General features: G+C 25.2%; 1 protein-coding gene across 1 annotated transcript in view; it reads right to left on the bottom strand.

Moving 5' to 3' along the window:
• LOC105148923 (uncharacterized) overlaps nt 1–9,231 on the bottom strand; it is a 256,440-nt gene extending 247,209 nt beyond the window's left edge. The window contains exon 1 of the mRNA XM_087414137.1: nt 9,202–9,231. The gene's annotated coding sequence lies outside the window, so the exon portion shown is untranslated. The remainder of the gene's footprint in view (nt 1–9,201) is intronic.
• Between the last annotated feature and the right edge of the window lie 16,613 nt (nt 9,232–25,844).

Raw genomic sequence — 25,844 nt, 5'->3', positions numbered from 1 at the left:
GGATAATATTATTCTGTTATATTCATAATTTTTTATTAAAATATAAATGCTTTCCTATTCTTTCCTTTTGAAAGAACAGGGGAGAAAAGGAAAGAGAAAAGAAAAAAAGATGAACTGGTGCAAAAGTTCAGTCCAAAAAGAATAGGCCTCATATTAGTGTTTTTCAATTACCTCCAGGGACCCTTTTTATTAGAACGGAAATTTGTAGGGTAGAAAAATAGTACGCGGTTTTTCTATTAAAAGTCTAATCTATAATATAAATATGCTCTTTGTTTCTTGTTTCATGCTATTTACTGCTTATCTTTTTTTCTTTTCTCGACGATCGCATTTCTTGTTAAGTCCCAGTAAAAATTTTTTTATATAAAAACATAATATATTAGGTGTTGGAATTAATTCGTAGCGTTTTTTAATGAAAGAATGTTATTTATTTCACATGAGCATTAAAAAATACATTAATGAAAGTACTTCCCATCACTTGTAAAACGCTACGAATTAATTCCAACACCTAATATATATAAGTATATATAATGTGTTTAATACAATTTATATATTATAAGTATATACTGTATATATCATATATAAAATATAATTAGATTAATCTTAAGAAAACGTTACTTTTAACATTTTCTTAATTTCTTTAAAATATTAAACATCATCTTTATTCGTCCCTGAATCAACTATTTTTAGAGCGATTGAGTGCTCCTTCGACTCGTCATTTTATCTGGATATTTACAGTCGATATATTACTGTTCACGATATCGGTAAATGGATTATAGGCGTATATCCTGCCGTTAATCGAGCCATCTACGTGATGCCTTACTTATATCTGATGCTCTATTTTTGCTATATATATGGCGATTACGAGTCTCCTTGCCTGGTGATGTAATAATTATTCATTGCTGCACGAATTGTTCGTAACTTGCAAAGAGCATTTGATATATTTGACGGTCAATATATCTAATGCCACGAGGTCGAAAGCCATCCCCTTTTTTATGGAAAAATGGAGCAGAACTATAACAAGTTCAAAAATAACTTAAACTCATAAAGAATCGTATGCTTCGACCCTCATTGTCGACAAGGTCTGCATGTCCTATCATACGGAAGTCAGCGAGCGGACGCTTGATTGATTATCGCAAAAGAGTCTCTAGTCAGATCGAGACCCTTGAACTTAACCTTATCTTTAATAAAGCGCGATGCGATAAGAAAATTATCACAATTATCGGTTTTTAGAACTTGCTTTGCTCGGTTTCAGTTGGGGTGTTGAAAAGGTCGAATCAGCCAAGCGGCGATGCTAATCAACTGCGAAATAGGAACTAAAATTTTGCTTCAGAGGAACTAGAATTTTTCCATTTAGATTGCAGATCAGATTTAAAATTTTTGAGGTGTCTGGAATCACGATTCATAAAATTTCAAACCCTGATTAATTTTTTAGGAAACAAGAATGAATTGAAATAGATTGAAATATGGTTTCAGATTTTCAAAAATACGTGTACGAATGTTAAAATGAGCCCTTTTTAATACGAATGCATTTTTATTATTCATTTAGCAATTGCATGAAATATACATTTCTATGCCTTGCTTAAAAATAATATCAGTTTTTTTCTATGCATCGTGAATGGCTGCGTTTAGTAAAGAAATAGTAGTATTGCAACTGTTGTAAAATTCTTCAATACGATTGGTTTTTGTTTTCGAATTCTTATAAATTTAAATATAAATCAATCATATTGAAAAACTTTAAAACAGTTGGAAAGCTGCTTTCTTTGCTGAACACAGTCATTATCTCTCAATACAAAGGAATTTCTGAATAGGAAATGTAGTTTACATCTTTTAATATATTCGAATGCAATAATTTGTGACTTCTTAAGTCTTTACTTAAGACGGTCTTGAATAGATCCGACTATGAATACTGGCCATATAATTATTAATTTTTTTGTTATTAATCAAAAGGCCACATTAGTGTTTTAAGATTACTTAAAATAAGAATTCTAACCATGAATATCAGCCTATATGTATATACTATTTAGACAAACAATTAATAATTAAAATACTAATCATTTGGCAATAAAATAAATATTTTAATACTATTTTTGATAGTGTGCAAAAAGTTGTTCTGTTTTTGCCATTTATATTTATAAGCCGTTGAATAAAGTTGTACTTTTTATAATTATAAGCAAACTACATTTAATTTAAAGGAGCAAAGAAAATTTAAATAAATACAAATCAACCTGAAGAGGCCCTCCACGATCCCCGCCGATTTCATCGGCGGTCCTCTTTTCTTGGTAAGTAAAAAGTACTCACCCGTAAAAAAAAAACGAGCCACTAATAAATTTAGTAACCTGTTTTTTGCAGGAGAATAAATTTTTAATGTGTTTTTTATTTTTATGTCTGATTATTTTACCATATTTCGCTAATCATATTGTAATGTGAACAGCGAAATAAAATACAATAATTAGCAATCATGTTACACAATTTTTTTAATATTATCTTTTATTGTGAGGGGGGGATACTTTATATAATTCAATACTATAACAATAATTATTATTTATAATACAATATACAATTAATTATAAACGCTATTCAAAATATAATACAAATTTGATATAATAGAAGCATAATTAACAAATTTTAATCATGCAAGATTACACGAAAACGTCAAAGATACAGATAACATAAATTTTTCTAAACCAATGTTTAATGAAATATTGATAAACGCGAAAGAAATACTAACAACAATTCTATCGTATTTACTATTAATTACTAACTTGCGAATATAAAACTGATTAATATTGTGACAAAAAGTTATAAATATTAATATATTTATGACTTTCATCGCGTTTCAAGACAACTTATCCCAATAATGTACACGAATCAAGATCCCTCCGCCTTGTGGTACGCTATAGTTAGAATCCGATATAAAGAAGAGCAATTTTCATAGTGGAGAACGAATTTTCTCTACGTCAAATTTTTACAATATCCATTCGTAAAGAAAAATTAAGCATTCCGTTAAACATCAGCGGTCTTGTTAAAGAAGGCTGTAAATCCCAAATCTTTCAGATCACTTACGATAGTAATGAAATAGTAATTTTGGTAGCATGTCAATTGCAATTACCATTTTTATCACTTCTTTAATATTAAAATTGTGAGAAAATATATTCAACCACCCATCGCTAAAAATCATCACTTATTAAAAATGAATAGAATAGAATAATTTTCTTACGAAATAATGGTTACGAAGGAGTATATTTAACAATAATAAAATACACGCGTTATCATAATTTTTTATATACAGATACAAAAGTTTCTCGGGTACCAACTGTACGAGATGAGCCGAACCAGGTATAACGAGATTTTAAAGAACATTTATACTGAAAAATTTATTATATAAAATTTAACAATTCTTTTCAAAAATTACAATTATTAATATCCCGCTAATACGAGAGTATCTATTCGACTTATCTTGAATTTTTTGTACCGTATTTTTAATTCAACTCATGTAATCATGATAACATTGTTAAAAGACTGTAAAGAATTTTGAAGAAAATTATGTAAATCGACAAAAATCAATATCCGTTAAATATAATCTATCTCATAAAATCTGCATGTATTTTATCATAGAAAAGTGTTATACGTACACACATAAATAATAACAAAAAAATTGTAAAAAACCTAAAAATATTAATAATTAAAAATATTCTGCAATGGCGGGATGTCCAATACCTAAAAATGATTTTAAAATACCAGTTAGAAAATTGAATATACACATTCGTAACCATATTTTTGTTAGACCAATCATCGAAAAATTAGCAAATTATTTGTATAAAATTTAAATTTGTTCACTTAATAATTAGAATTTAAACAAATTATATCCATATCGATCATATAATACTAAATTCTTATTGTTATTAAAACAGTACTATTACTAACATTATTATTATTAGTAGGAGAACATTTAATAAAACAAAGAAAGCGAAAATTGTACGCTAAAATATACCACTGAATTAATTTTGCAACTTGACTTTAAAATGTACAGCAATTGTTATTGACTCATTAACAAAATTATTACTACCAGTAACTGCAGACGAAAAAACCCGAGATTCATTCCAATTCTGTACAAGAATCTCCGAAGAGACACTAAACTAGACTTTGCAAATGGACTTCACGACGAGGAATAATTCTCCATGATAAAAATAATTACAACTTTTCATCGGTTATACAAACTACGTAATCACTGGCATCCATCTGACGCGAGAGACAGCGATATAAGAGACTTTTGCATATAATAAATTGTTCTAACTAAAATATACTTGTAATTCTATAATGTTAAAGATCTATAATGTCAAAAATTAAGCAAGGAGTTAATATTTAACCATTGTCTCAGTCAAAGCTCCAATCTATATTGACTTATTTAATAAATTTGTATATTAAATATAAAGAAAAATTGAAGATTATTCTAAACAAAATTTTTAATTAAAAGTCATTCAAAATTATTAATGACTTCTTGATATTTATTAAAATCCAAATGTAAAGAAAGTTTTAAAATTAAATATTTATCAAATTCGTTAAATTAATAAACAATTTTTGTTGTCATATGTTTCGTCAATTCCGTGTAATTTACATCAATAAAGCAACAATAAATTTGATTTACTACGACAAGATAAATGCTACATATATTGAATAGACATATAATAATATAACAATAAGGATATAAACATTCCAATAAATGTATAATTTATTAGTAATTAGGGCGCAAATTACAAATGTAAACATAATGGCATTTATCTGGACATAGTTTACATAAATTTTATATTATGTACCTAATACTATTATATACATACATTTATTTATAACAAAATTAATTATAATGTTAACGCGTTACACACTTTATATATGTATAGAATTTTATAAGAAATTAAATTTAATTTCAGGGGAGCTGAAAATTCAAAATTATATGTAATATGGCTTATTTTTATATTTGATAATTGGAACGGGATGCTGATAATTAAATCAAATTTAAAATTAATTAAAAATATTATTTAATTTTTAGTCCCTTCTTTCCATTTATCAAGTATATACATATGATATCTATGTATCCCTACCTACATGTTACATAATTTATTAATGAAATTTAATATGTAATATCTTTTAGTTTTATTATACTTATTTATTACTTTTAAAATAAAATTTAATTACCCGACCGCGAAATTTATTGAAGTGTCATTTTATTTGTAATAATTTAATTTTTTAATTTAAAATGTGATTGTGTTTATTCCTACCCATCTATACTTATTGTCCCTACCTATCCATATTTTTATTGTCCTACCTACCCGTATTTTCATTTATTCGTGCCTATTTGCATATACCTATCTCCATCCGTGTATTCCTACCTACATTATCTACTTCACAAATATGCAATAACACGTCGTTATAATACATTAATGGCAGCGTTCAGAGAAAGTAGCTATCAAATTTGCAAAATTCTTCAATTCGATTGGTTCTTGCTTTTGGTTCCTTATGGATTTAAATAAATATAAACTAATCACATTGAAGAATATTACAACAATGCAAAGCTGATTTCTCTGCTGAACGCAATCAATTCTATCGCGTACTGACAAACTGAGCGGGAGTTGAGTAACTAACTTAATCACGATCATACTAATAATAAAGAAGCAATAAACAATAATAATTAAAGCAGGTTTTCAATCTTTAAAATACAAACAAATAAACAAATAACAGGGCTAATGAGAGTTAGTGCGGATAATCAAGCGCAAGTTTTGTAGCTTTCTTTAATCTATCAAACTTAAGCTTGATTATCCGCGCTATCTCTCATTAGCCCTGTTGTTTGTTGATTTCTTTTGTATTTTAAATAACTCTCAAAAAATATATTAGGTGTTGGAATTAATTCGTAGCGTTTTTTAATGAAAGAATGTTATTTATTTCACATGAGCATTAAAAAATACATTAATGAAAGTACTTCCCATCACTTGTAAAACGCTACGAATTAATTCCAACACCTAATAAGAACTCGCAATTGCGAGCAAATTACCCTCCCGAATATTCAGTTTATCTTTTACAAACTTAGATTGGTGTCACACATGCTTTTATGATGCGCGAATAAAATTGATTAAATATTATTATAAACAATTATCATTAATAATACAATAATAATAATAATTCTATTAATATACGAATTAATTTCGCGTTTATTTTCTATTCGCATTTATTCAAAATAAAAAATCTAAATATTCGATTAAAAATAAATCTAAATTCAAAATTCTTTATAACGTTTCTTTATAACCAATAACGTTTTTATTTCAACAGTCTCGAATATCAAAATTAGATTAAATTTCTTAATGTAAATTTTATAATGTAATGAAAAAAACTTAATAAATGACTGAAAATTATTAAATTGATCATCATCCGATAAAATTCAAGGCCCATGTACGTATTTTTTTAACGATCCAAACGATTCGTTGCTAAATCTCATTTCAAAACATGCGGAGATGAGAAATTCAGATGAATGATGTAAGATTCGACAAGGAATTTTCCCTCACTTCAATAAATATATTCCTATCGTATTTTGTATATTATTAAAATAATTTTTTGAATAATTTATTTCAAAATTAAATATGTTAAGTCATGCAAAACTTTAAACACAATTTTAAAATATATAAGATAAAATTTTTATATTTGTTGATTAAATGTTTATTGAATCTTACATCATGTTACTACTTTAACTGGTATAAAATCCAATTACTACATATGGATAAGTTATAAAAGATTAGGCTGAAGTAAGTGCATTAATAAATAATAATAATTAAACATAAAATGTTTAATTTACAGAAAAGCGAGATTAATAAATTATATGCTTTACATTAAAATTTTTGTTATCATTTTATTAGTAAGATGTATACAAATAAGTGTGAAACACAAATAGAAGGAATTTCTTAAAAAACAGTTAATATTATACATTTATGTGTACATAGGTATTGCTTTTCTGCACCAACTTGTACAAAACTTAATCCTGAATAAATATTTGAGAACAGGATAGACAGAAAAAATAATGAAACAATATTTATTAAACTATGTGATAAACACTTTTCTAAATTATGGTATCCATATTCAACAATTTCATTTACGCTAATTATTATTTTATGTCATCTTTATATTTTTTAATTTCCCGTATTTCATATATTTAAAAAATATGAATATTTTATTCTTTTTCGTTTTAACACTTCCAAGATATATTATTTTAATATAAAAAACAATCATCGAAAAAAATAACTCAAAGTGCCCGATAAAAAAAATTTTTCATGCATGAATATACATGTATATAAATTTAATACGATTTTCTTGCTCGAATATGTAAATACAAATGAATAGGAAGATTGGTCAAACACGAGATTAAAAATAAGATGATAAAGTTTATTAAGACATTAATCTATATCATAAAAGATATGAGTTTTTTTACAATAATTAATAAATGGAACGTTTCGACTTTATTTTAATCATCCTCAGCCTTACAATAATACAATAACAGTAGTTTTATAAGATTAAAACATTATAAATAAATTATTGCAAATAAAATCAAATATTTGGAAGAAAATAGAAAAACTAATCAACGGAACCATATCAAAAGTTAGATATACTGCAGTAAATAAATTATTAAAAATTAAGTCTTCTTTTATATAATAGTTGTTGAAATTTTCTTCGTTTAAAGATAAAAAATGGAATCAAACGGATAAGATTTTTAAAAAAGATAAATGAAGTTAATGGTCAATAAAAATCTTGAGGTATATTTAATTTTTAGATATTAATTCTATAGATAAAATCTATAGAGAGATACGTCCAAAACAGTGAAAGGGCTTCTTGTCAGAGCAAAAGCTTGTCAATAAATGATGATCATTTTCACTGTTTTGGACATATTTCTCTACAGATTCTATCTACAGAATTATTATCTTGAAAAATTAAATATACCTCAAAACTTTTATTGACTTCATTTATCTTGACTTCATTTATTTCACGACTTTAAAAATCTGTTTAACTCCACTTTTTTCATCTTTAAAAAAAGAAAGTTTCAACCACTATTACGTAAAGAAAACTTAATTTTTAATAATTTATTTACTGCAATATATTGTCCAACCTTTGATATGGTTTCGTTGATTAATTTTTCTATGTTCTTTCCAATATTTAATTTTATTTGTAATAATTTATTTATAACGTTTTAATTATACAACTACTCTTATTATTGTAATGGTTGAAGATAACTAAATAAAATCGAAATGTTTCATTTATTAATTATTGTAAAAAATTCTCACTTTTATGATGTAGATTAATGCTTTAAAAAATTGTTTTATCTTATTTTTAAGCATGTGTTTAACCTATCTTCCTATTCATATGTATAAATATGTATAAATATGTATAAACATACATAAATATTCATAAACACATAATCATACACAAAATGTGAATATGTATGGATATACATGTATTTCGTGTATGGATACATTTCGTGTATGTTTATGAATATTTATGTATGTTTATACATATTTATACATACGAATAGAAAGTTCATACATCTCTTTCTCTTTTTAAATAATTAAAGAGATAATTTTCGCATTGTTTGAGAAAAAGCAAATTTGGAAAAATGTAAAAAAAATTGCTCATACATAATTATGTATAATTTTAAGTATAATTATATATAAGTAATTCTTTCTTCAAACTTATTTTTTTTTTCGAAAAAAAAAATAAAATAAAAATATCCTTTTAATTATTTTTAATGTTTTCACATTACTATTATTACTTCAATCACAAAAAAGTAATTTTATAAAAGAAAGAGGGATGTATGAACATGTATGGACATATTTCATGTATGATTATACATACTTATGGATGTTTATGTATATTTATACGTATTTATACGTATTATTCATGCATGAAAAATTGTTTACTGAGTGTAACGTGACATTATCAATTTCACAGTGCATGCATAAATTTCATATAATAAAGAGATATCCAGGATTAAGTTTAGCCCAATCTGTTATTATTTATCCATTTTAAGGTAACGAATGTATGGAATGGTATACATATCGTTATCCGTATATTTTTAATAAATTGATGTATATACATCTATAGATATATATAGTAATTAATAAAATTTTCACACATTCGTTACCCTAATAAAAATATTAATTTATCACTCACCAATCTGATGCACAACAGCGGAGTTATATCAGCAACGTCGCTACGATGATTCTGTAACAAAAAAAATATGAAACCCAAATTAAAAAAATCAATCAATATTTCAAAATAGTATTAAAAAGTATTACTAAATGCAAAGTTCTCTTGAAAATAAAATTATATAATATTTAAAATAAAATTTTTTAAAACAAATTTTTTTTAATATTTTTTTTTTAAAAAAAAAATTTTTCATTTTCTAAAAAATTGTTTAAAAATTTCAAAAAAAATTTTAAAAAAATCCTTTTTTTTTATCATTAAAATGAAAAACTCAAAATTTTAAAGAAAAAAGATTCAAAGAAAAAATGTACTTTTGCAAAGGGTTTCTCCGCCATGCCTTTCCTTTCCAAACCCTTTTCCCCTCTCAAAAGGGTTTCATCCCCCCACGGAACTCCCCCTAAACATCGCGAATATATCTACAAACGCGCCGGACTAATCATTTTTTAAAAATCTTTGGGGGGATACTGCGGCAACCCGTTTACAAAACATGATAAAATTTTTATTCGTCGGGGAATCAACCCCAAAAATATTACATTAAACAAAAATAATTTTTGTCCGTAATTATCGCGAAATAAATTCTTATTTTCCATTATTTTTATTCCAAATGAATGAACCGTATAAAATATCTGTTCCATAATATATGATTGTCACTTCAATTCTTTTATGAATAATTAATCGTGCAAGCTAGTAATTGTATACTGATGTCATTGTGAATATTGATAAAGTACAACGTTTCGCATTACATCTAGCATTTTTTGCCATTACGTTTAAAAAAAAATGTGAAGAAGAGAGTGGCACGGCTACCTGCCTGTACAAGTTTCGATAAGAGAATGATTGCGCAGTAAATGTAACGCACCGTCTATCCGCTCTTCCGCGCCAAAACAATTCCCAAGACCACGCACTGATTACCTTATTGTGGAAATATTTTAACGCGTGTTACAAAATTAATAAAATAATCTATTCAGTTAACATTTTTAATTCTTTGATTAATAGGCTTTAGCTTTACTCCTTATATTGGTTACGTGCACTCAGCTCACGAATATCTTAGATATTTTAATTGTGTTACGATAAAAGCTATTAGTAATTTGTAATAACTTTTTATTACACGAAATCTGCATAATGTACGCAATTAATAAAAGTTTTTAATAAAAGATTGATGCCTTGCCTTTTTCTTACGTTCCTTTCGAATCGTTTAATTCTGTCATTTACGTTCCTCATTTTTAATACAAGAAAAGTAATAAATAAATTTATATTTAAATTATTTATTGCTAAATGTATATGAATGCTATTCATATATATTATTCTATTTAGTCCAAAATGTTTCATAATTTAAAAAAGATGTTTGCATTTATCTTTATCTAAAGAATGTATAATATATTATCAATCTTTATTTAATAATTATAAATCATTAAAGAAAACGATAAAATGGAGATATCTCTAATTTTAGGATGTCAGAAACACTTCACATGAGCAATTGTGTAAAAAAAAATCACACTAGCAAACCACTTTTTATCTCTTGTCTTTTCAGCACGTTAGTTGAAATATTCGAAATTCTAAAACAATAAATATTTTCTTCGATGTAACACGATATAATAGCGATATCACATAACTCGCGCTACTGAAATTATAATGCTAAGTTCTAAAAAAATCGACATAAGAAGTTGTTTCATTCCGCGACAGAAAAAATATTAATTTATAAATTATACTTTTCTTTCAATTAGTATAAAGACAAGTTATCTACATACTAATATACAGGACTTAGTCATATTTAAAATAAAATTATTTAAAGTATATACTTTTAACAAAAAAAAGATAAAAGGATTATTTTAAAATAACTTCTTCTAATTTACTTCTTAAGTAATATTTTAAATAAGTTTACGAAACTTATTTTATACTTTTTAAATAAATCGTATCAATTGATCGTATTTAAAACAATTTTATTTAAAATATGTAATTTAAAATATTTAAAATATGTATATTTTATAAATAAAGATAATAAAGTAGTTATTTAGTATTTATTATTTAAAAAAAAAAAATCATTTTCAGGTTACTCAATAATTAAACACACAGTACAGTCGACACTTGAACTATTTTTTTTTAATCAATATAATTATCGCTCAATTCTATAAAAACAATTATAAAAGTGTCAACATATTAAATTACATAATTTTAAATTATATTTCGACTTAATATCCTAATAACACCTGTATAATCTATCTTTTGCATCGTCGATTGAAATCCAGTTATATCTCTTGACAGCAAATGCAGCATTCAAATTCACGAGTTCAACTTTTAAAAATTACATATCTATACTTTATACTAGATGTTATATTAAGATATTATATCGAAATGTAATTTTAAATTGGATAATTTAATATGTACAATGAGTATAAAAAATATTCATACAGAGAAAATATTTTTTAAAAAAAACTTTATTTTTAAAAATTAAATATTATCCAGCGAGAAATGAGTCATCGAATTGAAGTCGTTGATGACAAAAAAATTGTTTTAAAATAGAGAATTTATGTTTTTAAAGCAAGAAATTTGTGTTTTAAAAGAGAATTTGTGTTTCTAAAATAAAGAATATAGTACATGAAGGCAATCAAACTGTAGGCAATAATTTTTGTGCGCAATGAACTGTCGGCAAAAGTGATGTAGGCAAACGATATTGTAGGCAATCGATTTGTACCCAGCAAACGAGAATGGATTGAAATGGATTGAAATGGATTAAAATGGATTAAAATGGATTCAGATTTTCAGAAATACAGATCCATGAATGTTAAAATGAATCCTTTTCAATCTTGAATGCATTTTTATTCATTTATAGGAGTATATGGCATGGAGTAATTTGCGAGCAAGTTACCCTCCCGAATATTCAGTTTATCTTTACAAAATACTTTTAAAAAAAAACTTAAAATGATGTAACACACCAACATACTTCGTGCAGATCCTCTTTTTCTTTTGTAATAATATTATCGCCGGCAATAATATTATACAAAGGCGTAAGAATTTACATCTCGAATCGTTAAAAAAACGTATATGGGCCTTGAATTTTATCGGATAGTAATTGATTTAGTAATTTTCAGTTTAATATTTCAATTCAAGTTTTGTTGTTTATATTAAAATTTATATTAAGAAATTTAATCTAGATTCATAATATTCGAGACTTTTAAAATCAAAAAATTGTTGGCATAAAGATTCTTTTAATTTAGATTTATTTTAGTCGAATGTTTATACATATTTTTAATTTCGAATAAACGCGAATGGAGACTAAAGGCGAAATTCATTCGTATATTAATGAAATTATTATTATTATTATTATTGTTAATTATTAATATTAATAAAAGTGACTAAATATTAATATGAATAATTAACAATAATAATAACAATAATAATTTCATTAATATACGAATAAATTTCACTTTTATTTTCCATCCGCGTTTATTCGAAATTAAAAATAAATATAAACATTTGACTAAAATAAATCTAAATTAAAAAAATCTTTATGCCAACAATTTTTTGATTTTAAAAGTCTCGAGTATTATGAATCTAGATTAAATTTCTTAATATACATTTTACAATATAAATAACAAAACTTTAATTTTTAAAAAATGGTTTATTGTAAATTGAAAATTATTAAATTAATTACTATCCGATAAAATTCAAGGCTCATGTTTTTTTTAACGATTTCAGATGAGATTCGTTGCTGAATCTCATCTCAAAACATGCGGAAATGAAAAATTCGGAGATGAATAATGTAAGATCCGAAAGGGATAATTTTCCTTCATATTAATAAAAATATTTCTTTGTAAATGGTTAATATCATTTTTTTGTATAATTTATTATTTTCTTGAAAAATGTATATTGGATCTTACATTATGTTATTATTTTAATCGATACAAAATTCAGTTACTACGTATAGATAAGTTACAAAAGTTTAGGCTAAAGTCAGTGCATTAAATAGTAATAATTAATAATTGTAAATATCTTTTGTATATAAAAAAGCAAGATCAATAAAATATTGTATGACATATGTGATACATTAAAAAATTTATTATTATTTTATTATTAACATGTATACAAGTAAGTATGAAACAATAAAAGGAATTTTCTAGAAAACAATATATATTATACATACATGTGTATGTATGTATATTGCTTTTCTGCAACAACTTACATGAAATTTAATCCTGAATTAATATTTGAAAAAAGGACAGGTAAAATTATAAAATAATAAAATAACAGATATTTATTACACTGTAACAAATACTTTTCTATATTATGTATAGAAAACAATTTTATTTACTCTAATTATATATTCTTTTTATTTTTTAATTTCCTGTATTTTATATATATTTAAAAAATACAAATATTTTATTATCTTTTGTGTTTAAAGCGTGTCAAGTGTGTCAAGATGTAATATTTGAATGTAAAATATATTTAAAAAACATGCTAAAGAAACGACCACATAAAATCATCCTATTTTTTCATTATTTTCATATTATTGAACTTGAGTTACAATCAGAATCAAAGCATTCACAATGACCTATGAATTGACAATAGAAAACAAAATTTGAGCCCTTAATAATTTTCATGAGTTGCATAGTTTTATTTAAATTAACGAGATATTGAGTAATAGTAGAGGCAACTTATACAAGAATGATTGAAAATAACTCAAATTAAATGTAACATGATATTACAAATTTAAAAGTGCATGAACAATAAATTTCATAATGAAAAGGTATTCAGGATTAAATTTATTCTAATCTGTTATAACGTATCTATTTTAAGGCAATGGATGTATGGAATGCTATACATACATTTATCCATATATTTTTATTAAATTGATGCGTATATGCATCTAAATATATAGTATATTAGTGAAAATACCACAAATCCATTACCTCAATAAAAATATTAATCCATCACTCACCGACCCGATGCAACAGTGAAGTTACAGCTGCAACGTCGGTACGATGATTCTGTAACAAAAGAATATAAAATTTCAATTAAAAACAGAGTAAAGAAATAATCATTAAAAAATTAATTTAAAAAAATAATTGCTATGTGCATGCAGTTTGCTGACAAATAATTGTGCAATTTTAAAAATATAATTTTTGTAAGCATCGAATTTTGTACCCATTGTTTAATCAGATATAAAACAATTATATATTTTCTAAAATATTAGGTGTTGGAATTAATTCGTAGCGTTTTACAAGTGATGGGAAGTACTTTCATTAATGTATTTTTTAATGCTCATGTGAAATAAATAACATTCTTTCATTAAAAAACGCTACGAATTAATTCCAACACCTAATAATTATATAGATTTTCTAAAATAATTAGAGGAAAATCACCGATACCGACACATCACTTTGTTTTCAGACAATATTTCTTAAACAAAAGAAAAAAATAAAACTTTAAAAACATAAGTACAAACTAAAAAGTGTTTTCCATCAGATAGTAGTATAACCAGTTTTTATAATATTGTTTGCAATTTAGCAATAATTTTTTAATTAATTTTTTCATAAGATAAGCAAAATAAGTGTCTGACAAAATGGGCTCCAAAAGTGATACGGTAGACAATGTGTTATGTATTCCTATTTTTTTTTTCTTTTACAGGAATTATCTGTATAGAGTATCTAAAAGTGAATGTATATAAGATATTCTAGAATCTCTTCACTCTCTTCGTTATAAAATATTTTTATTGAATTATATGCATATTTATTTTATGCTGTTCTGCAGGATACAAAAATGTAACGCAATAGTTTTTCAAGAGCTATTCTATATATGAACGATTATCTTCAGCTCCAATAGAGCTATTTAACATTGTGAGTAATAGAGCTAAGTAACATTAAGATATAAAGATTAAGTTAGCTCATGATCTGTTTTACAGACAAGTGTGGCGGTTTACACAGTATCCTAAAATTTTATATTTAAAATCATATTATGAAAACACTAAGAAAAAACTAAGAGAAAAAATAATATAAATAAAACTGATTTAAGAAAATAATTCATTTTTGCTACGATCTTTAGAGATATATAGTTATTTAGAAAAATATATAGTTTTTTTACTAAATTTTAATAACTCTCATTTATCGAAATTAGAAAAGTAAATCCTTAAACTTACTTCTGTAACAATAATTCAAATTCCAATTTTCAAACGGAGTAAAAAACTACCTTATAATCGTTTACTTTAAAAATAATTTGCTATACAACGTATGCAGTTTGCTGAAAATAATCAAGAATTATGAAAATATAATTTTTGTAAGCATTAAATTTTGAACCCATTATTTAATTAGAGATATAAGACAATTATGTATTATCTAATAAAATTATACATTTTTTTATAAAATACATAATTCTAAATAATTATGTATATTCTCTAAAGATCTTAGTAATAATAAATTTGTATAAAATTTTAAAGTATATTTAAATTTATACAAATTTATTTTGCTAAGGTCTTTAGAGAATATATATAATTATTTAGAATTATATATTTTAGAATTATATTTTAGAATAATTTTAATTTGGATTTTAATTTATTTGTTACAGAAGTAATTTTAAGTAATTCTCCTTTTACATAATTTAGATAAAAAGAGAGTTACTTAAAATTTAGATATAAAATAATTGTATATTATTTCTAAAATAATTATATATATTCTCTAAAGGTCTTAGCAAAAATAAATTTGTATAAAATTTTAAAGTATTATTTAAATTTTATACAAATTTATTTTTGCTAAGATCTTTATATTTTAGAAATAATATACAATTATTTATATCTAAATTTTAAATAACTCTCCTTTTATCTAAATTATGTAAAAGGAGAATTATTTGAAATTATTTCTGTAACAAATAAATTAAAATCCAAATTAAAATTGAGTAAAAAAATAATTCATAACCATTATTTTAAAAAATAATTGCTATATGAACGCATGCAATTTGCTGAAAAATAATCGTACAATTATGAAAATATAATTTTTGTAAGCATTAAATTTTGAACCCATTATTTAATTAGAGATATAAGACAATTATGTATTTTCTAATATAATTATACATTTTTTTATAAAATACATAATTCTGAAATAATTCTAAAATATATAATTCTAAAATAATTAAATTTATTCTCTAAAGATCTTAGTAAAAATAAATTTGTATTATTTAAAATTTTAAAGTATTATTTAAATTTTATACAAATTTATTTTTGCTAAAATTTTCTTTAGAGAATATATATAATTATTTTAGAAAAAATTCTCTCTCTCTCTCTCTCTCTCTCTCTCTCTCTCTCTCTCTCTCTTTCTCTCTCTCTCTCAATTTTTAATACTCTCCTTTATCTAAAATCTAAATTATGTAAAAGAGAGTTACTTAAAAATTATTAAAAATTTTATACATTTATTTTCGCTAATATCTTCTTTAAAAAATATATATAATTATTTTAGAGAATACATATAATTATCTTAGAGAATGTACAGGTATAATTATTTTATATATATATATAGAATATAGAATTATTTAAATCATTTTATTTAACAATGATTTAAAAATAATTATTTTTAAATTATTGTCGAATAAAAAACTATAAATTTAAAAACTAGCGAAAAAAGGTATTAATTTTACACAAATAAAAAATAATATTTACCGCCAGGTTGCTCCACCAGTGCCCGATGTCTCTCCCAGACCTCCACCTCCTCTCAGAATGTGCACAGGACACTCGCGTAAAACACTCGCGGATACATTGTAATCGCGCGCGGACTATAACTTGAGTCCAATAACTAGAACGGCACTCCCGAAACGCGCGACGCGACGAACCGGCTGCGGTTCGTTCATTTTCAAGTAAATCGGCGACGTTAGCTTCCCCGTTGGATTTTTACACGAAGAGAACGATTTTACTCAATATCTAAAAATTTATCTATATATACATTCAGACATATCCGAAAATTTTTAGATATTTGAGAAAAATCATTCTTTTCGTGTAAAATATCCTCTGGATACTGAACCCCCTCAACCGTGAGAGGGAAGATAATCTGAAAAATGTAATAAATAACTATATTACTATGCTATTACTATGCAATCGGTTAACTTTTAGAAACGAATATCACGTCTGCAATTCGTTATTATTGCGAAATAAAGTCAAAGTAGATAAAAGGGCTGAATCTTTTATTTATACATAGATAATGTCTGTAAGATATGATTAGAATCTATAAAATAGGCTAGAGATTAATAAAAGGGAGAAATGTTTCTTTTATTAATTGTTCCAAAGTTACGGTAAATTTTTTAACGGATCGTAACGAAAGATGCACAAAAACAAAAATTAATTAAATTATTAAACTGTATTAATTGTATTGAAAGCAGGAATTGCGACTTTTTTGCATGAGAATATTCATATCAACGTTGCTTTTCTATGACTCGTGTGATACCGTTCGTACAAACAAGTAGCCATGTCGCATACTGCTCCTTTTTACATTTCTTTTTGAAACATATAATAATCGCAAAAAGTGCTACGTATAATACGAAATGTTGTATTTTATGAATGTTCACATAATACGATTACTAGTATGAATAATTATTCATACTAGTATAATACAACGTTTCGTATTGTATTAGATATTCTTCGCGAAAAAGATTTCAAAAAGTAATGTGAAAAGAAGCCGCGACACAGCTACGTTGTTTGTACGAGCTTCGGTAAGGGAATAATAACTGCGCGATAACTAGGCGTAAACATGACGCGCCGTTCCGTGTCACCCCGTACCATCCCCAACCGAAGGTCACGCGCCAATCGTCTAACCGTCGAAATACTAACGTTAACGCCTCTTACAAAATCTGTAAAATAATCTATTCGTTACGTTTTAATATTCTTCGATGAATATTACGCGATGCTTTATTATACGATTTACGTTTTATTTTTTGATTTCGTTATGCACACAACTCTATATCTTAGACCGATATTCACAGTCAGAGTATTCATATTCAAGACCGTCTTAAGTATAATTTTAAGAAGTCACGAATCAGAGGGCCGTATTAATGGCTTAAGACATTACTTAAGACAGTCTCGAAATAAGAACGGACTGTGAATATCGTCCTCGGATATCTAATTTATATATCTGTAAATGTATAATACGAATTATATTTATAACATTATTATATTTAGTCCTGTTTCATAATTTAAAAAATGTTTGCGTTTATCTTTACTTAAAGAATGTATATTATTAATCTTATTATTAGTCTTTATTTGAACGTAAATTATCAAAGAGAATAATAAAGATTGAGATATAATTCTGAGTACACACCTTAGTTTCGAGCAATATTACTATTTGAGCATCCTTATGTAATTAATTATCAGTTCGCGTTCGTGAATATCTAATTTTCGTAGATTAATGCGGAGCGTCTCACGCTACACGTCCATCTTCGCCGCGAAGTCGCCGAGCGAATGCCGAAGTGATGACGATCGACCACCACACCTTGCCCCCCTACGCCTTCGCTCCGCGTCCCACCGCTTTTCGTCGCCAGTGACCCCCTTCCCCTACCGAGCTTTTCGCCAGATGTTTTTAGATTACACTCAACTATCGCGTATTCAAACGACGAAAAATATTCAACGATTTATTCAACGATTTATATAATTATATTTTTCATATTTTACATGATTTTGACAAACGGATATCGCCACACATACATTTCGTGTTTTGCTTTGTGGCATCTCGGGCACAATCCTATATTATTTGCATGGTTCTCTTAAATGAATTAGTAACTATTCGCGTGAGATATTTTTGATATATTTAATAATTCTCAATTTTCATAATTCTTTTTAATGATCCATACTTCAATAAAGATTGATAAAATATTCTATATACGTTCTTTATATAAAGATAAATGCAAATTTTCTTAATATCGTGAAACAATTAATTTTACAGTTAATAAATTAATTTAAGACACTACTGTAACGCCGATCATGGCTCGATAAATAACGTACGAATTATTTAAAATAAAAAATAGAAAATAAGTTTCAGAAACTTATTTAAAATATAAAATCGTAGGAATATGTGCAAAAAGTAGGTGTAAAAAGCTTGTTTAAAGTAAAAGATATAAAATAGTTTCCGGAAACTTATATAAAATATTAAATAAGAATTAAGTCTGAAGTGTAGTTATTTAAAATAATGAATTAATACTAAATAACGCTTTTAATTTCTTTATTTAAATTACATACTTTAATTTTCGTCGCTTTTGCAAGTAAATAAAAATTATTAAACGGTTCTTACGGACATTTTGACATCTTTAGAAAGTATTTGTAAAGTTGTACATGTATAACAAATTGTACATAAATTGTTATAACTAAATACAGTTAACAAAATGAGAAAACTCTATTTTTTTATACAAAAATGTAAAACTCTGAAGCAAAAATATTTAAAGGATAAATATGTTTCGGTTTCTTAAAGTTGACATTCAAAAAAAACTACAAAAGGAAAAATCGTTCGAGTTTTGGGCTGTCCAAAAAATTTAATTATTTAGTAACTCGAAGATTATGTTTTTTAAATAAGCTATAATGAATGACTATGAATTGAAGATACATTGCATTTACATTTTAAACAATGCATTTTATTATTACATTAATTGAAAACAGATGTATGCTGTTATGTATAATATATGTTTTTAAACATGTACTTTATTTCAATTATAAAATGCTTATTTAAAAAATAAATAATAATCTTCGAGTTACTAAATAATTAAATTTTTTGGACAGCCCAAAACTCGAACGATTTTTCCTTTTGTAGTTTTTTTTGAATGTCAACTTTAAGAAACCGAAACATATTTATCCTTTAAATATTTTTGCTTCAGAGTTTTACATTTTTGTATAAAAAAATAGAGTTTTCTCATTTTGTTAACTGTATTTAGTTATAACAATTTATGTACAATTTGTTATACATGTACAACTTTACAAATACTTTCTAAAGATGTCAAAATGTCCGTAAGAACCGTTTAATAATTTTTATTTACTTGCAAAAGCGACGAAAATTAAAGTATGTAATTTAAATAAAGAAATTAAAAGCGTTATTTAGTATTAATTCATTATTTTAAATAACTACACTTCAGACTTAATTCTTATTTAATATTTTATATAAGTTTCCGGAAACTATTTTATATCTTTTACTTTAAACAAGCTTTTTACACCTACTTTTTGCACATATTCCTACGATTTTATATTTTAAATAAGTTTCTGAAACTTATTTTCTATTTTTTATTTTAAATAATTCGTACGTTATTTATCGAGCCATGATCGGCGTTACAGTAGTGTCTTAAATTAATTTATTAACTGTAAAATTAATTGTTTCACGATATTAAGAAAATTTGCATTTATCTTTATATAAAGAACGTATATAGAATATTTTATCAATCTTTATTGAAGTATGGATCATTAAAAAGAATTATGAAAATTGAGAATTATTAAATATATCAAAAATATCTCACGCGAATAGTTACTAATTCATTTAAGAGAACCATGCAAATAATATAGGATTGTGCCCGAGATGCCACAAAGCAAAACACGAAATGTATGTGTGGCGATATCCGTTTGTCAAAATCATGTAAAATATGAAAAATATAATTATATAAATCGTTGAATAAATCGTTGAATATTTTTCGTCGTTTGAATACGCGATAGTTGAGTGTAATCTAAAAACATCTGGCGAAAAGCTCGGTAGGGGAAGGGGGTCACTGGCGACGAAAAGCGGTGGGACGCGGAGCGAAGGCGTAGGGGGGCAAGGTGCGGTGGTCGATCGTCACTTCGGCATTCGCTCGGCGACTTCGCGGCAAGATGGACGTGTAGCGTGAGACGCTCCGCATTAATCTACGAAAATTAGATATTCACGAACGCGAACTGATAATTAATTACATAAGGATGCTCAAATAGTAATATTGCTCGAAACTAAGGTGTGTACTCAGAATTATATCTCAATCTTTATTATTCTCTTTGATAATTTACGTTCAAATAAAGACTAATAATAAGATTAATAATATACATTCTTTAAGTAAAGATAAACGCAAACATTTTTTAAATTATGAAACAGGACTAAATATAATAATGTTATAAATATAATTCGTATTATACATTTACAGATATATAAATTAGATATCCAAGGACGATATTCACAGTCCGTTCTTATTTCGAGACTGTCTTAAGTAATGTCTTAAGCCATTAATACGGCCCTCTGATTCGTGACTTCTTAAAATTATACTTAAGACGGTCTTGAATATGAATATTCTGACTGTGAATATCGATCTAAGATATAGAGTTGTGTGCGTAACGAATTCAAAAAATAAAACGTAAATCGTATAATAAAGCATCGCGTAATATTCATCGAAGAATATTAAAACGTAACGAATAGATTATTTTACAGATTTTGTAAGAGGCGTTAACGTTAGTATTTCGACGGTTAGACGGTTGGCGCGTGACCTTCGGTTGGGGATGGTACGGGGTGACACGGAACGGCGCGTCATGTTTACGCCTAGTTATCGCGCAGTTATTATTCCCTTACCGAAGCTCGTATAAACAACGTAGCTGTGTCGCGGCTTCTTTTCACATTACTTTTTGAAATCTTTTTCGCGAAGAATGTCTAATACAATACGAAACGTTGTATTATACTAGTATGAATAATTATTCATACTAGTAATCGTATTATGTGAATATTCATAAAATACAACATTTCGTATTATACGTAGCACTTTTTGCGATTATTATATGTTTCAAAAAGAAATGTGAAAAGGAGCAGTATGCGACACGGCTACTTGTTTGTACGAACGGTATCACACGAGTCATAGAAAAGCAACGTATGAATACTCTCATGCAAAAAAGTCGCAATTCCTGCTTTCAATACAATTAATACAGTTTAATAATTTAATTAATTTTTGTTTTTGTGCATCTTTCGTTACGAATCCGTTAAAAAATTTACCGTAACTTTGGAACAATTAATAAAAGAAACATTTCTGCCTTTTATTAATCTCTAGCCTATTTTATAGATTCTAATCATATCTTACAGACATTATCTATGTATAAATAAAAGATTCAGCCCTTTTATCTACTTTGACTTTATTTCGCAATAATAACGAATTGCAGACGTGATATTCGTTTCTAAAAGTTAACCGATTGCATAGTAATAGCATAGTAATATAGTTATTTATTACATTTTTCAGATTATCTTCCCTCTCACGGTTGAGGGGGTTCAGTATCCAGAGGATATTTTACACGAAAAGAATGATTTTTCTCAAATATCTAAAAATTTTCGGATATGTCTGAATGTATATATAGATAAATTTTTAGATATTGAGTAAAATCGTTCTCTTCGTGTAAAAATCCAACGGGGAAGCTAACGTCGCCGATTTTGACTTGAAAATGAACGAACCGCAGCCGGTTCGTCGCGTCGCGCGTTTCGGGAGTGCCGTTCTAGTTATTGGACTCAAGTTATAGTCCGCGCGCGATTACAATGTATCCGCGAGTGTTTTACGCGAGTGTCCTGTGCACATTCTGAGAGGAGGTGGAGGTCTGGGAGAGACATCGGGCACTGGTGGAGCAACCTGGCGGTAAATATTATTTTTTATTTGTGTAAAATTAATACCTTTTTTCGCTAGTTTTTAAATTTATAGTTTTTTATTCGACAATAATTTAAAAATAATTATTTTTAAATCATTGTTAAATAAAATGATTTAAATAATTCTATATTCTATATATAAAATAATTATACCTGTACATTCTCTAAGATAATTATATGTATTCTCTAAAATAATTATATATATTTTTTAAAGAAGATATTAGCGAAAATAAATGTATAAAATTTTTAATAATTTTTAAGTAACTCTCTTTTTACATAATTTAGATTTTAGATAAAAGGAGAGTATTAAAAATTGAGAGAGAGAGAGAAAGAGAGAGAGAGAGAGAGAGAGAGAGAGAGAGAGAGAGAGAGAGAGAGAGAGAGAGAGAGAGAGAGAGAGAGATAAAGTAATATATTTTTTCTAAAATAATTATATATATTCTCTAAAGAAAATTTTAGCAAAAATAAATTTGTATAAAATTTAAATAATACTTTAAAATTTTAAATAATACAAATTTATTTTTACTAAGATCTTTAGAGAATAAATTTAATTATTTTAGAATTATATATTTTAGAATTATTTCAGAATTATATATTTTATAAAAAAATGTATAATTATTTTAGATAATACATAATTGTTTTATATCTAATTAAATAATGGGTTCAAAATTCAATGCTTACAAAAATTATATTTTCATAATTGTACGATTATTTTTTAGCAAACTGCATGCGTTCATATAGCAATTATTTTTTAAATTAATGATTGTAAGTTATTTTTTTACTCAATTTTAATTTGGATTTTAATTTATTTGTTACAGAAGTAATTTTTAAATAATTCTCCTTTTACATAATTTAGATAAAAAGAGAGTTACTTAAAATTTAGATATAAAATAATTGTATATTATTTCTAAAATAATTATATATATTCTCTAAAGATCTTAGCAAAAATAAATTTGTATAAAATTTAAATAATACTTTAAAATTTTATACAAATTTATTTTTGCTAAGACCTTTAGAGAATATATATAATTATTTTAGAAATAATATACAATTATTTTATATCTAAATTTTAAGTAACTCTCTTTTTATCTAAATTATGTAAAAGGAGAATTACTTAAAAATTACTTCTGTAACAAATAAATTAAAATCCAAATTAAAATTATTCTAAAATATAATTCTAAAATATATAATTCTAAAATAATTATATATATTCTCTAAAGACCTTAGCAAAAATAAATTTGTATAAAATTTAAATAATACTTTAAAATTTTATACAAATTTATTATTACTAAGATCTTTAGAGAATATACATAATTATTTTAGAATTATGTATTTTATAAAAAAATGTATAATTATTTTAGATAATACATAATTGTCTTATATCTATAATTAAATAATGAGTTCAAAATTCAATGCTTACAAAAATTATATTTTCATAATTCTATGATTATTTTTCAGCAAACTGCATACGTTCGTATAGCAATTATTTTTTAAAGTAACGATTATAAGTTATTTTTTTACTCAGTTTTAATTTGAATTTTAATTTATTTGTTACAGAAGTAATTTTTAAGTAATTCTCCTTTTACATAATTTAGATAAAAGGAGAGTTATTTAAAATTTAGTTAAAAAATAATTATATATTTTTTCTAAAATAATTATATATATTCTCTAAAGATCTTAGCAAAAATAATTACTATATGAACGCATACAATTTGCTGAAAAATAATCATACAATTATGAAAATATAATTTTTGTAACCATTGAATTTTGAACCCATTATTTAATTACATATATAAGATAATTATGTATTATCTAAAATAATTACACATTTTTTTATAAAATATATAATTCTAAAATAATTCTAAAATATATAATTCTAGAATAATTATATATATTCTCTAAATGTCTTAGCAAAAATAAATTTGTATAAAATTTAAATAATACTTTAAAATTTTATAAAAATTATTAAAAATAAATAATTATATATATATATATATATATATATATATATATATTTTTTTTTTTTTTCTAAAAAAAATCTTAGCAAAAATGAATTTGTATAAAATTTTAAAGTAATTTAAATAATATTTTAAAGTTTTATAAAAATTTATTTTTGCTAAGATCTTCTTTAGAGAATATATATATAGAAGAAAGTATCTGATACTGACATAGGTCTCCTAAAGCGACACACTCTTATTTCTTTTCTAGTTTCTCAGAAACTAACTATTGCACTTTATTAATACTAATACAATCATGATCTGTTTAACTAATTAAAGAAGACAAACTCATAATTCATATATTTGTAGCTTATTTCTATACCAAATCAACTAAAAACGAATTCTACGATTGTGAAAATATAATTCTTACGATTTTCTTTTGTAAATATGTAGTTAAAAAATAACAGTGACTATATTTATTATTGATAATATTACGTTATTCTAAATACTTGTAGTTTCCTAAATCAGTTTTATTTATATTATTTTTTCTCTTAAGTTTTTTCATAATATGATTTTAAATATAAAATTTTGGAATGCAGTGTAAACCGCCACACTTGTCTGTAAAACAGATCATGAGCTAACTTAATTTTTATAGTGTTACTTAGCTCTATTACTCACGATGTTAAATAGCTCTATTGGAGCTGAAGATAATCGTCCATATATATTAGGTGTTGGAATTAATTCGTAGCGTTTTTTAATGAAAGAATGTTATTTATTTCACATGAGCATTAAAAAATACATTAATGAAAGTACTTCCCATCACTTGTAAAACGCTACGAATTAATTCCAACACCTAATAGAATAGCTCTTGAGAAACTATCGCGTTTTTTTGTATTCTGTATTTTTGTATTCTGCAGAACAGCATAAAGTAAATATGCATATAATTCAATAAAAATATTTTATAACGAAGAAAGTGAAGAGATTCTAGAATATCTTATATACATTCACTTGTAGATACTGTATACAGATAATTCTTGTAAAAGAAAAAAAAATAGGAATACATAACACATTGCATACTGTATCACTTTTGGAGCCC

Source organism: Acromyrmex echinatior, chromosome 15, assembly GCF_024713525.1.
Source record: "Acromyrmex echinatior isolate Ae372 chromosome 15, ASM2471352v2, whole genome shotgun sequence".
Lineage (NCBI taxonomy): Eukaryota > Metazoa > Arthropoda > Insecta > Hymenoptera > Formicidae > Acromyrmex > Acromyrmex echinatior.
The sequence above is the reverse complement of the archived record's forward strand: the minus strand, read 5'-3'. Positions and strand labels throughout refer to the sequence as shown.